Source organism: Oncorhynchus mykiss, chromosome 29, assembly GCF_057628025.1.
Source record: "Oncorhynchus mykiss isolate SJ-2025 chromosome 29, ASM5762802v1, whole genome shotgun sequence".
In the NCBI taxonomy this organism is placed as follows: Eukaryota; Metazoa; Chordata; class Actinopteri; order Salmoniformes; family Salmonidae; genus Oncorhynchus; species Oncorhynchus mykiss.
Window position 1 is genome coordinate 31956163 of NC_143050.1, and position 14843 is coordinate 31971005.

Consider the following 14843-nt stretch of genomic DNA (forward strand, 5'->3'; position numbering starts at 1 on the left):
AACGGATTTAAGTTTCCCTGAATTAAAGTCCCCGGCTACTAGGAGCACCGCCTCTGGGTGAGCATTTTCTTGTTTGTTTATGGCGGAATACAGCTCAGTAAATGCTGTCTTAGTGCCAGGCTTTGAGTGTGGTGTTATGTGAACAGCTACAGAAAATACAGATGAAAACTCTCTAGGTAGATAGTGTGGTCTACAGCTTATCACGAGGTACTCTACCTCAGGCGAGCAATAGCCCGAGACTTCCTTGTTATTTACAAAATTACATAGTCCGCCGCCCCTTGTCTTACCAGACACCGCTGTTCTATACTACTACTACTCAGCATGTAACCAGCCAGCTGTATGTTGATAGTGTCGTCGTTTAGCCACGACTCGCGAAGCATAAGATGTTACAGTTTTTAATGTCCCGTTGATAGTTTAATCTTCCGCATAGCTCGTCGATTTTATTCTCCAAAAATTGCACGTTTGCTAGCAGAATGGACGGAATTGGGGGTTTATTCGATTGCCTACGAATTCTCAGAAGGCAGCCCGCCCTTTGGCCCCTTTTTCTCTGCCTCCTCTTCAAGCAAATCACAGAGATCTGGGCCCGTTCCCGAGAAAGCAGTATATCCTTCGCATCGGATTCTGCTAGTCCGTGGTGAGTAATCGCAGTCCTGATGTCTAGAAGTTATTTTCGGTCATAAGAGACGGTAGCGGTAACATTATGTACAAAATACGTAAACAAACAACATCTGCCTTCCTCTCTGGCGCCATCTTATGTCCAGAACTGTGCTGTACGTGTCCTCATCCGCACCTCCCCCCGTGAGCACATCACTCCAGTGCGGATCAACCTCCACTGGCTCCCCATATGCTCACACATTGAGTTTAAAATCCTGGTTCACATCTACCAAGGTATCTACAACTCTGGACCAAAGTATCTGTCTGACCTCATCCTACCCTCCTGGCCCACATGCACCCTTTGCTATTCCAGGTCCATCTCCCTTCAGCAGCAAGACGAAAAACTATCTGATCTGATGACACATGTATATTAAATTCAGTATTATTATTATTATGATCATTGTTATTATTATTATATACAGTAGTTTATGAGTTTATTTTCTGCATATGCCTCCTTCTTTCGACGTCAAACCCACCACTGGTGTGTGGGGCCCATGAGCTCTAATTTGTCTCATCTGACCATAGTACCCGGTTCCAATCCAAATGCCAATGCCATTGACAAAATCCAGGAGTTTACATTTTGTTGGTTGCTCTCAACAAAGGCTTTTTATGGCAATCCTTTCAAATAGCCTATTGGCATGGAGGTGGCGTCTAATTGTAGATATGGAGACTTGGTGACCGTAAGAAACGTCAAAGTTCTGTCATTCTCCAACTGTGGCCCTTGAACTTTTTATTTTTTTTACCCAAGACCGCCTTGGGTAAAGATACACTCTACCAGGCAAGATTACTACTGTTCCAGTGACTTTTAAACTTCTTAACTGCTGCGCTAATAGTGGTAAGTGGTATATTTGGTTTTTCAGTAGTTTTTTGTACCCATTGCCTGTTTTATAAAAGTCAACAACCATTTGTCTATTTTCATTTGTGAGTTTTTTCCTTTCCCCGTGACAAATGGATTTGACATGCATGTTACCTAATTTCTATACCCCCAATAAGACAGGAAGCCATTAAAGCCATTAAAGGCCCTGCAGTGCCTAGCTCCACTCCTATTCCCCAGGCGCTGTCTTTTGATGACTTCTGTAACCGTAATAGCCTTAGTTTCATGCTTGTTAACATTAGAAGCCTCCTCCCTAAGTTTGTTTTATTCACTGCTTTAGCACACTCTGCCAACCCGGATGTTCAAGCCGTGTCTGAATCCTGGCTTAGGAAGACCACCAAAAATTCTGAAATCTTCATCCCTAACTACAACATTTTCAGACAAGATAGAACGGACAAAGGGGGTGGTGTTGCAATCTACTGCAGAGATAGCCTGCAGAGTTCTGTCCTACTATCCAGGTCTGTACCCAAACGATTTGATCTTCTACTTTTAAAAATCCATCTCTCTAAAAACAGGTCTCTCACTGTTGCCGCCTGCTAAAGACCACCCTCTGCCCCCAGCTGTGCTCTGGACACCATGTGAACTGATTGCCCCCCATCTATCTTCAGAGCTTGTGCTGCTAGGTGACCTAAACTGGAACATGCTTAACACCCCAGCCATCCGACAATCTAAGCTTGATGCCCTCAATCGCACACAAATTATCAATGAACCTACCAGGTATCACCCCAAAGCCGTAAACATGGGCATCCTCATAGATATCATCCTAACCAACTTGCCCTCTAAATACACCTCTGCTGTTTTCAACCAAGATCTCAGCGATCACTGCCTCATTGTCTGCATCCGTAATGGGTCAGCGGTCAAACGACCTCCACTCATCACTATCAAACACTCCCTGAAACACTTCAGCGAGCAGGCCATTCTAATTGACCTGGCAGGGGTATCCTGGAAGGATATTGACCTCATCCCGTCAGTAGAGGATAACTCGTTATTTGTTTTAAATGCCTTCCTCACCATCTTAAATAAGCATGCCCCATTCAAAAAAATGAAGAAACAGGAACAGATATAGCCCTTGGTTCACGCCAGACCTGACTGCCCTTGACCAACACAAAAACGTCCTGTGGCGTTCTGCATTAGCATCGAACAGCCCCCGTGATACACAACTTTTCAGGGAAGCTAGGCAGTTAGAAAAGCCAAGGCTAGCTTTTTCAAGCAGAAATTTGCTTCATGCACACAAACTCAAAATAGTTCTGGGACACTGTAAAGTCCATGGAGAATAAGAACACCTCCTCACAGCTGCCCACTGCACTTAGGATAGGAAACACTGTCACCACCGATAAATCCACTATAATTGAGAATTTCAATAAGCATTTTTCTACGGCTGGCCATGCTTTCCACCTGGCTACCCCTACCCCAGTCAACAGCACTGCACCCCCCACAACAACTCGCTCAAGCCTTCCCCATTTCTCCTTCTCCCAAATCCAGTCAGCTGATGTTCTGAAAGAACTGCACAATCTGGACCCTTTCTTTCTAAAATGGTCTGCCGAAATTGTTGCAACCCCTATTACTAGCCTGTTCAACCTCTCTTTCGTGTCGTCTGAGATTTCCAAAATTGGAAAGCAGCTGCGGTCATCCCCCTCTTCAAAGGGGGGGACACTCTTGACCCAAACTGCTACAGACCTATACCTATCCTACCCTGCTTTTCTAAGGTCTTCGAAAGCCAAGTCAACAAACAGATTGCCGACCATTTCGAATCCCACCATACCTTCTCTGCTATGCAATCTGGTTTCAGAGCTGGTCATGGGGGCACCTCAGCCACGCTCTAGGTCCTAAACGATATCTTAACTGCCATCGATAAGAAACAATACTGTGCAGCCGTATTCATTGATCTGGCCAAGGCTTTCGACTCTGTCAATCACCACATCCTCATCGGCAGACTCGATAGCTTGGGTTTCTCAAATGATTGCCTCGTCTGGTTCACCAACTACTTCTCTGATAAAGTTCAGTGTGTCAAATCGGAGGGCCTGTTGTCCAGGCCTCTGGCAGTCTCTATGGGGGTGCCTCAGGGTTCTATTATTGGACTGACTCTCTTCTCTGTATACATCAATGATGTCGCTCTGGCTGCTGGTGAGTCTCTGATCCACCTCTACGCAGACGACACCATTCTGTATACTTTTGGCCCTTCTTCTGACACTTTATTAATAACAACCCTCCAGACGAGCTTCAATGCAATCCAACTCTCCTTCTGTGGCCTCCAATTGCTCTTAAATACAAGTAAAACTAAATGCATGCTCTTCAACCGATCGCTGCCTGCTCCTGCCCGCCTGCCCAACATCACTACTCTGGATGGTTCTGACTTAGAATATGTGGACAACTACAAATACCTTGGTGTCTGGTTAGACTGTAAACTATCATTCCAGACTCACATCAAACATCTCCAATCCAAAGTTAAATCTAGAATTGGCTTCCTATTTCGCAACAAAGCATCCTTCACTCATGCTGCCAAACATACCCTCGTAAAACTGACCATCCTACCGATCCTCGACTTCGGCGATGTCATTTACGAAAGAGCCTCCAATACCCTACTCAATAAATTGGATGCAGTCTATCACAGTGCCATCCGTTTTGTCACCAAAGCCCCATATACTACCCACCACTGTGACCTGTACGCTCTCGTTGGCTGGCCCTCGCATCATACTCGTCGCCAAACCCACTGGCTCCAGGTCATCTACAAGACCCTGCTAGGTAAAGTTCCCCCTTATGTCAGCTCACTGGTCACCATAGCAGCATCCACCTATAGCACATGCTCCAGCAGGTATATCTCTATGGTCACCCCCAAAACCAATTTTTCCTTAGGCCGCCTCTCCTTCCAGTTCTCTGCTGCCAATGACTGGAACGAACTACAAAAATCTCTGAAACTGGAAACACTTATCTCCCTCACTAGCTTTAAGCACCAGCTGTCAGAGCAGCTCACAGATTGCTGCACCTGTACATAGCCCATCTATAATTTATCCCAAAAAGCTACCTCTTCCCCTACTGTATTTATTTATTTTGCTCCTTTGCACCCCATTATCTCTATCTCTACTTTGCACATTCTTCCACTGCAAATCTACCATTCCAGTGTTTTACTTGCTATATTGTATTAACTTCGCCACCATGGCCTTTTTTTGCCTTTACCTCCCTTATCTCACCTCATTTGCTCACATTGTACATAGACTTATGTTTCTACTGTATTATTGACTGTATGTTTGTTTTACTCCATGTGTAACTCTGTTGTTTTTTGTGTCGGACTGCTTTGCTTTATCTTGGTCAGGTCGCAGTTGTAAATGAGAACTTGTTCTCAACTTGCCTACCTGGTTAAATAAAGGTGAAATTTAAAAATACATTTTGAAAAGGCCACAATATTGCTCCTTAACCTAAGAATAATTTTAAAAAGTAGAATGTTAACGAGATCAATCATTTTATTTTGGCACTTATCTTTTTAGATAAAAAAACGTGTTAAAGAGCATATCTTTATCTGAGCAATTGTATTAGTAGAAAATAATATAATTTTGAGCATACAATATACAGTAGCTCAGTATTTGTATTATTTATTTTATACAGTCTCTTTTTGCTCATCGTTACCAAGGGTGACAATCATTTCTGACGTGACTGCATAAATAGAGAGAGAAAGAGATGGGGAGAAAAAACTTCTGAATTCCAGAAAATACTCAACAATAATGGGTAGGTCTCTCAAGCAGACAGGTTGACAGTTTATACGGAAATATATTCAACCCCCAACCCGTCCGTCCGCACCCCTCCAAACCCATCCTGGGCTTTTAAAATTCCACAGGGTTGCATTCTTGAAGTAGGAAAAGTGCTGTAGAAGCATAATGATGAGAGAGGGAGAGAGAGAGAGAGACACACAAACACAACACACACACAAACACACACACACCCACACACACAAACAGATGAGAGAAAGATGCTCTGGTCTTCCAGGGTGGGACACCATCACTCTGACCTGGCAGGGGGTGTGGCACAACGCAGTATTACTACACACAGGAGCCATGGCTGCATCACATCTGCATTCCAGCTGGAGGCGTGTGTGTGTATGGTGGGTAGATGAGGGTGGTGGTGGTGGTGTGCGTGTGTGATTCATATGGATAAGGCAATCATAATGAGCTTCCTCTGCTCCAGGTGACAGAGAGATAAGCCATGCAGTGAGATGAAACCACTCTAAATGCTGAGACAGAAAGAGAGAGAGAGAGAGAGAGAGAGAGAGGTGAGGGGAGAGAGAGGAGAGAGAGAGAGGAGAGATTCTGGGCATGTGGTCAAGGCTATTAGGGTGACTAATGCTAGCTACAGGTTAGCGAGACAGGCTGATGTAGTCTTGTGCCTTGAGCAAGGTAATTTAAACTGTCAGAATGTACATACCAACGTGTGCGTCAGGAATATGCAAGATACACAAGCAAGCAGTGGTCCTGGGTGACTCAGTTGGTAAGGCATAGTGTGGCTTGCAATGCCAGGATTATGGGTTCAACTCCTGCTGGGGCCATCTATACAAAAAATATGTATTTTTATTTTTATTTATCTGTTATTTTACCAGGTAAGTTGACTGAGAACACATTCTCATTTTCAGCAACGACCTGGGGAATAGTTACAGGGGAGAGGAGGGGGATGAATGAGCTATGAGGATGAGGATTATTATTAGGGGACGGTTTGAGGGCCAGATTGGGAATTTAGCCAGGACACCGGGGTTAACAACCCTACTCTTACGATAGGTGCCATGGGATCTTTAATGACCTCAGAGAGTCAGGACACCCGTTTAACGTCCCATCCGAAAGACAGCACCCTACACAGGGCAGTGTCCCCAATCACTGCCCTGGGGCATTGGGATATTTTTTTGATGAGAGGAAAGAGTGCTCCTACTGGACATCCAACACCACTTCCAGCAGCATCTGGTCTCTCATCCAGGGACTGACCAGGACCAACCCTGCTTAGCTTCAGAAGCAGTGGTATGTAGGGTGGTATGCTGCTGGCATAATATATGCATATACTACTGTATTTTGGATAAAAGCTTATGCTAAATGAAATATGTTACTATTATATTAATCTGGAAACCCAAAACTAAAATAGTGCACAATTGCTTCAGATACTCAATTAGGATCTAGGGGGAAATGTATGAGAAAATATACTGGAACGAGGAGCGGAAGCTGTACGGCAGCTCCACCCCCTCCCTCCGCAAGTTTCTGGCAAGTCTATGGCCAAGTGTTCCCTCCCCTTCTGATTTCCGAAAGGTGCGCACGCCTACTAAATCCTGATTCGTTAAAATAGACAATGATGAAAAGCGTTAGCACCGGAACAACTAGTTTCTTGCTAGTCGTTGCATCCCACAGTCGTTTGACAGATGTCACAGTACCATTCATTTTAGGTCGTCTGTCCACGAGAGATTGTTATAATATTAATCCTAGTTATCCTGATAATAAAAAACCGTAATAACTTCCCCTGTCAGCTAGAGCAATGGGCATACTAACAAGAACACGCTTTGATGAATCATTATCCATATGGGATAATATACACATTTTGCATTGACATGGATCACTATCATGAAAACTGCTACCAGAACATCAAAGTCATTGTTTGAAATGTAAAAAATAATAGCACTATTATTTGGTGTCACGCATCATGCCATTACATAGTAATCCACTCCTACGCTCGGTTTACAGTGCATCCACTCACACGCCCGCACGCATACACACTGATCTGCAAAAAGGCCAGCGTGCCAGACACTTGGTAAAAGATTAACACACCAGGACCAGCCTAGGCACTTGGAATCAATTCTGGAGCTCTTTTGAGAGTGCAGACACAGGGAGAACGAGGTACAAACTGTGGTGAACACCGGGGGAAACAAAAGGAGAAAGGACCTTGAGAGGATTCAGAAAAGGAAAGCCATTTTCTTTACGGTTGTAGAGGACGTGAAGTGCACTACTCTCGTGGTAATCAACTTGGTTTTGTTCATGAGATGAACTCTGGAATGTTATTAGTGTAAAACAGGAAGAAACTACATCTCTCTCAATCTCTCTCTCTATCACCCATATTTAACTCCTCTACACACTCCCTGTCCTTGCCTCTCCCTCTGTCTTTCTCTCTTCCTCTTTGCCTCCCTGCACACAGTGTAACCGTCTGTCTCGATAGAAGACACACACAGTCCCACACACACAGTCTCACACACACACACAGTCTCTCACACACACACACACACACACACACACACACACACACACACACACACACACACACACACACACACACACACACACACACACACACAGACAGTCAAACACACAGACACACACACAGTCTCCTCCACTCCCATCGTGTTTTACTGCCGCTCCAATTAGCCACAACCAAAAAGGGATGATTCACTGACAACAGAAACAACGTGGCCCCTCTCTGTGGCCCCTCTCACTCGGCACCACCCGTTTGCCCCTCCTCTCTGTGATGGTTGTGACAGTACAGGATACCATTGCGATGGGGTCAAGGTGCGCCCAGACTACAGTGACTCAGATGGCTCTAATGAGGCGAGAGACAACAAAGACTACTGTGACCATGGAACTAGAACCACAAGGACTACAGTGATGGTGAAACTAGGACCCACAACCACTAATATGACCATAAAATGTGAAGCACAACCATGACTGTGACCATGAAATTAGGACCACAAAGAATACTGTGACCATGAAATTAGGACCACAAAGAATACTGTGGCCATGAAATTAGGACCACAAAGAATACTGTGGCCATGAAATTAGGACCACAAAGAATACTGTGGCCATGACATTAGGACCACAAAGAATACTGTGGCCATGAAACTAGGACCACAAAGAATACTGTGACCATGAAATTAGGACCACAAAGAATACTGTGGCCATGAAACTAGGACCACAAAGAATACTGTGGCCATGAAACTAGGACCACAAAGACAACTGTAACCAAACAAAAATACACATTAAACCTTAAAGGGGGTACAATGACCACAAGAGGACCACACAGGCAACCTACCACCATGTACATTTACTTTTTTGTTGTGGGTAGATCAGTTTTAATATTGCAGACAGATTGTAACTTCCATCAATGTAATTGTCTGCATCATTTCCAACCCCCCATATATTTTTGGGGTAAATATACAGTATCAGTCAAAAGTTTGGACACACCTACTCATTCCAGGGTTTTTCTTTATTCGCCTGGAATCTCTTCACCTGGAATACTATTCCAACAGTCTTGAAGGAGGCACACCTGTTAACTGAAATGCATTCCAGGTGACTACCTCATGAAGCTGGTTGATAAAATGCTAAGAGTGTGCAAAGCTGTCATCAAGGTAAAGGATGGCTACTTTGAAGAAAATTAAATATAAAATATATTTGGATTTGTTTAACACTTGTTTCTTTACTACATGATTCAACACGTGTTATTTCATAGTTTTAATGTCTTCACTGCTATTCTAAGGTTGTGAACTCTGCAAACAATGTGTCCACTCTGACAATGTGAACAGGAAGGCTGGAATAATATAGAATGCATTAAAATAGGTGACCATAACCAAAGTAACAAACATTGTAGATTAGAAATCATAGGAATTAACGGTAAATGTACTACTGGTGATATATGTTACGGGGAATTGATCGACACTAACAATTAAATGCAAACAATTCACACGAAGAAGTTATGAAACACAGAATCTGCACAAATTGGCGGAAAGTGCATTCTGGAGTGAGAAGTGCATTGTGCATCTGGTTGCATGGTCAATCTGATGTTTGCATTGGCCATGTAGCATTTACGGTGATACGGCCTCAACAGACGTCAGGACATTCATACTTCTTGCACTTCGCGGAGCAGTGCAGATCTGTTGTCAAGGAAGTGAGTTTGTATTTATACAGGGTGTACCACCCCCGGCTACCGTCAACGAATCATGTCAATACGGAGATATACAGAGCCCTCTGCATTGTTACAAAACTTGGGAGGCGCATGACGATGTGGTACGGAACTCGAATTCGCCTCTGCATGCCTCTAGAGGCTCCACAATTGTGTCACACCCTCCATATGGAGACTCCGACCACCTTTTCAAATCAAGCAAAAATTGGCTTTTAGTCTAGGCCTCTGCAATGGATTAGTTCACTGAGATGGCCGCATATATATATTTGCTAAAACAATCTCCGGCGACCAACAGCCGAACGACCAAACAATCGACCAGTCTACTAATTGGGGCCCTAACCCCATTACATGTTGCCAATAAAGCTACACATGCCATTTACCACCAGCTCGGTGGCCTTGTAGTTAGAGTGTCCGTCCTGCGATTGGAAGGTTTGGGGTTTTATTCCCCTGGTCAAGTCCTACCAAAGACTCTAGAAATGGGACTTGATTCCTCTCTGCTTGGCACTCAGCATTAAGGAGATGGATTGTGGGTAAGGCCCTGCAATAGGCAAGCATCCTGTCCAGGGGATGTACATTTAGCTGCCTCATGCTACAGAAACTGGCGAGATGGGCTCCTGCACTATTCTGGCTTGAACAAGTCTACTTACTTTATGCCATTTACCAGAGGCTTTTATTCAAAGCTAGATCACACTACATTCAGACAAAGCTGCCATCAGTTCAAGGGAGATAAAGTCCTCTGTACATCATGCGGTCGGCATGTGACCACTGTGCCAAGGAGGATTATGGGGGACATAAAGTAAAACATGACACAGCAGAGGTGATTAGAGATGGTTCTAGTTAGTCGGCAGTCGTTAGGTTGCCAGGAGAGAGAGAGAGAGAGAGAGAGAGCATATTAAAATCAACTGGCATGAAATGAAGATTGCCACATTATTAATGTTGGGAACCACCCCCGCTCACTAGAACAGCAGCATCTAGCCTGACTGGGGATGCGTCCCAAATGGCAACCTTTTCCTTATATAGTGCACACTACTTTTAATCAGGGCCCATACAGCTCTCGTCAAAAGTGGTGCACTACATAAGGAATATGGTGCCATTTGGGAAGCAGCCTGGGATCAGAGCAGCAGTCAGCAAGAAACAGAGAGAGAAATATACAGAGAGAAACACAATGAGTGACAGAGGGGTAGAGAAAGAGAATGATTTACTGAATGTTTAGCAATCAGCATTAAGGAGATGGATTGTGGGTAAGGCCCTACAATAGACTAGCATCCTCTCCAGGGGATGTACATTTAGCTGCCTCATGCTACAGAAACAGGTGAGATGGGCTCCTGCACTATTCTGGCTTGAACAAGTCTACTTACTTTATGCCATTTACCAGAGGCTTTTATTCAAAGCTAGATCACACTACATTCAGACAAAGCTGCCATCAGTTCAAGGGAGATACAGTCCTCTGTACATCATGCGGTCGGCATGTGACCACTGTGCCAAGGAGGATTATGGGGGACATAAAGTAAAACATGACACAGCAGAGGTGATTAGAGATGGTTCTAGTTAGCCAGCAGTCGTTAGGTTGCCAGAAGAGAGGGAGTGAGAGATAGAGAGAGAGAGAGTGAGATAGAGAGACAGAGAAAAATAAAAGAGAGCGAGTATTAAAATCAACTGGCATGAAATTAAGATTGCCACATTATTAATGCTGGGAACCACCCCCGCTCACTAGAACAGCAGCATCTAGCCTGACTAGGGATGCATCCCAAATGGCAACCTTTTCCTTATATAGTGCACACTACTTTTAATCAGGGCCCATACGGCTCTGGTCAAAAGTAGTGCACTACATAGGAAATAGGGTGCCTCCAATCGTTAAGTTTGGTACAGCGCGTCGCCGCATCTCGTCAATATCAGATGATCATCAGCTGCTGTCAAACACACGTGGATTTGAAAAGACGATTATTTTCCTCAATAGCATGCAGCGAATCTCTCTCTCTCCTTCTCTCCCTTCCTCCCTCTCTCCCCCCCCTCTCTCTCTCTCTCTCTCTCTCTCTCTCTCTCTCTCTCTCTCTCTCCTCTCCCCCCCCCCCCCTCTCTCTCTCTCTCTCTCTCTCTCTCTCTCTCTCTCTCTCTCTCTCTCTCTCTCTCTGCCTGGGCTAAGTCACTTCCTGATCATCCCCGCTCTGGGCTCGGGATAGCACAGAAACACTCCATTCCACAACATCAGCTGCCTGGGGCTGAGGAGAGGGAAGGGGGTAGGGGGTCGAGGGACAGAGTAGCGCTCATTGCACTATTAAGCAGAGCAGCGTTCCCGTGGAAAGGACAAACAGCCATAAATCGACAAGGTTAACGCTGGGTTACGAGAACAAGCAATGTACAGAATGGAGTGGGGTTTTTGCTCTTATTTCATTATGTCACTGTAATGTTCCTCCCCCTACATCCATACTAAGTACACACACACACACACACACACACACACACACACACACAGAGAGATACATCCAGCCTCCACACAATGCACTTGGTGTGAAGTGTCACTGGGACTGACTCAGATGCTGGATGTGTGACCAAGACATAAGCAAGGTGTCAAAACCATCTGTTAAGATGCCTGCTTTACAATTCTCATGTGATCCCAAATGCAAATTAGAAAAAGCATATCCCGAGGCCGCATTCGTTGTAGCCGGGGACTTTAACAAAGGACATTTTAGGAAAATTCTCCCAAAATTCCACAAACACATCTCTTGCCCTACTCACGAGAGAAATACTACATTGTTATTCTCCATTCTGAGGCGGATACAAAACCCTGTGCAACTGTGTCCTAGATTTCCTGACGAGCCGACCCCAGGTGGTGAGGGTTGGAAACAACACTGGGGCACCCCAGGGGTAAGTGCTAAGCCCCCTCCTGTACTCCCTGTTCACCCATGAATGTGTGGCCATGCACAACTCCAACTCAATCATCAAGTTTGCTGATGTCACGACAGTGGTAGGCCTGATTACCAACAACAACCAGACAGCCTACAGGGAGGAGGTTAGTGCCCTGGCGGAGTGGTGCCAGGAAAATAACTTCTCTCTCAATGTCAACAAAACGAAGGAGCTGATTGTGGACTACATGAGACGGAAGAGGTAGCACGCCCCCATCCTCATCAATGGGGCCGCAGTGGATATGGTCAAAGGCTTCATGTTCCTCAGCATGCACATCACTGAGGACCTGATATGGTCTCACCACACCGACACCATGGTGAAGAAGGCACAACAGCACCTCTACAACCTCAGGCGGCTGAAAGAATTCTGCATAAGACCCTCACATACCTCTACAGATGCACCATTGTGAGCATTCTGTAGGGCTGCATCCCCGCCTGGTATGGTAACTGCACCACCCTTAACCGCATGGCTCTCCAGAGGGTGGTGCGGTCAACGCAACACATCATCGGGGGCACGCTGCCTGTCTTCCAGGACATTTCCAGCACTCGGTGTCAAAGAAAGGCCAAGAAAATCCTTAAGGATCTCAGTCACCCAAGCCACCCAAGTCCCCCAACCCACATACAATCGGCTATCGTCTGGCAGATGGAGACAGTACAAGTGCATCAGTGCCAAAATAGAGAGACTAAAAAACAGCTTCTATTACCAGGCCATCAGACTGTTGAACAGCTTCTATCACCAGGCCATCAGACTGTTGAACAGCTTCTATCACCAGGCCATGTCACAGCCATCACTAGCCGTCTACCAGGTGATGCACAATCACTCACTCATACCAAACATACACACACAAGCTAGGAAACAAACACCTCATACTCACAAACACACACACACTCACACAAACACATTCTCATATTCAAGCACACAGCCAACGCTGCTGTACCATGTCATTGAACCACTGAAGACTTTAAATACTGTATTCCCGACATACTGTACCAGTCAAAAGTTCGGACACTACTCATTTAAGGGTTTTTCTTTATTTGTACTATTTTCTACATTGTAAAATAATAATGAAGACATCAAAACTCTAAAATAACACATATGGAATCATGTAGTAACCAAAAAAGTGTTAAACAAATCAAAATAGATTTTAGATCTTAGATTCTTCAAAGAAGCCAACCTTTCCACTGATGACAGCATTGCACACTCTTGGCAGCATCTCAACCAGCTTAACCAGGAATACCTTTCCAACAGTCTTGAAGGAGTTCCCACATATGCTGAGCACTTGTTGGCTGCTTTTCCTTCACTCTGCAGTCCAACTCATCCCAAACCATCTCAATTGGGTTGAGGTCAGGTGATTGTGGAGGCCAGGTCATCTGATACAGCACTCCATCACTCTCTTTTTTGGTCTAATAGCCCTTACACAGCCTTGTATGTTTTGGGTCATTGTCTTGTTGAAAAACAAATGATAGTCCCACTAAGCGCAAACCAGATGGATGGCGTATTTCTGCAGAATGCTGTGGTAGCCATGCTGGTTAAGTGTGCCTTGAGTTCTAAATAAATCACAGACAGTGTCACAAGCAAAGCACCCCCACACCATCACACCTCCTCCTTCACGCTTCACGATGGGAACCACACATGCGGAGATCATCCATTCACCTACTCTGCGTCTCACAAAGACACGACGGTTGGAACCAAAAATCTCAAATTTGGACTCGTCAGAACAAACGACAGATTTCCACCTCATGTTTCTTCCATTGCTCGTGTTTTTTGGCCCAAGCAAGCTCTTCTTATTGGTATCCTTTAGTATTGGTTTCTTAGCAGCAATTCGACCATGAAGGCCTGATTCACAGTCTCCTCTGAACAGTTGATGTTGAGATGTGTCTGTTATTTGAACTCCTTGAAGCATTTATTTGGGCTGCAATTTCTGAGGCTCTAATGAACTTGTCCTCTGCAGCAGAGGTGACTCTGGGTCTTCCTTTCCTGTGGCGGTCCTCATGAGAGCTAGTTTCATCATAGCGCTTGATGGTTTTTGCGACTGCATTTGAAGAAACTTTCAAAGTTCTTGACATTTTCCGCAATGACTAACATTCATGTCTTAAAGTAATGATGGACTGACATTTCTCTTCGTTTATTTGAGCTGTTCTTGCAATAATATGGACTTAAAGTTAAATAAAGTTAGCACCTGTATACCACCGCTACCTTATCACAACACAACTGATTGGCTCAAACACATTAAGGAAAGAAATTCCACAAATACATTTTTAACAAGGCCTTTCACTCATGAAGCTGGTTGAGAGAATGCCAAGAGTGTGCCAAGCAGTCATCAAGGCAAAGGGTGGCTACTTTGAAGAATCTCAAATCTCAAATATATTTTGATTCGTTTAAAACTTTTTTGGTTCCTACATGATTTCATACGTGTTATTTCATAGTTTTGATGTCTTCATTATTATTATACAAAGTAGAAAATAGTGAAAATAAAGAAAAACCCTTGAATGAGTAGATGTGT

The 14843-nt window shown here is 44.5% G+C and overlaps 1 protein-coding gene across 1 annotated transcript in view; it reads right to left on the reverse strand.

Annotated features, from left to right (window-relative positions):
* The window catches only part of cacna1bb (calcium voltage-gated channel subunit alpha1 Bb), a 214443-nt gene that overhangs the window by 112631 nt on the left and 86969 nt on the right, over positions 1 to 14843 (reverse strand). The gene's annotated exons all lie outside the window — the stretch shown is intronic.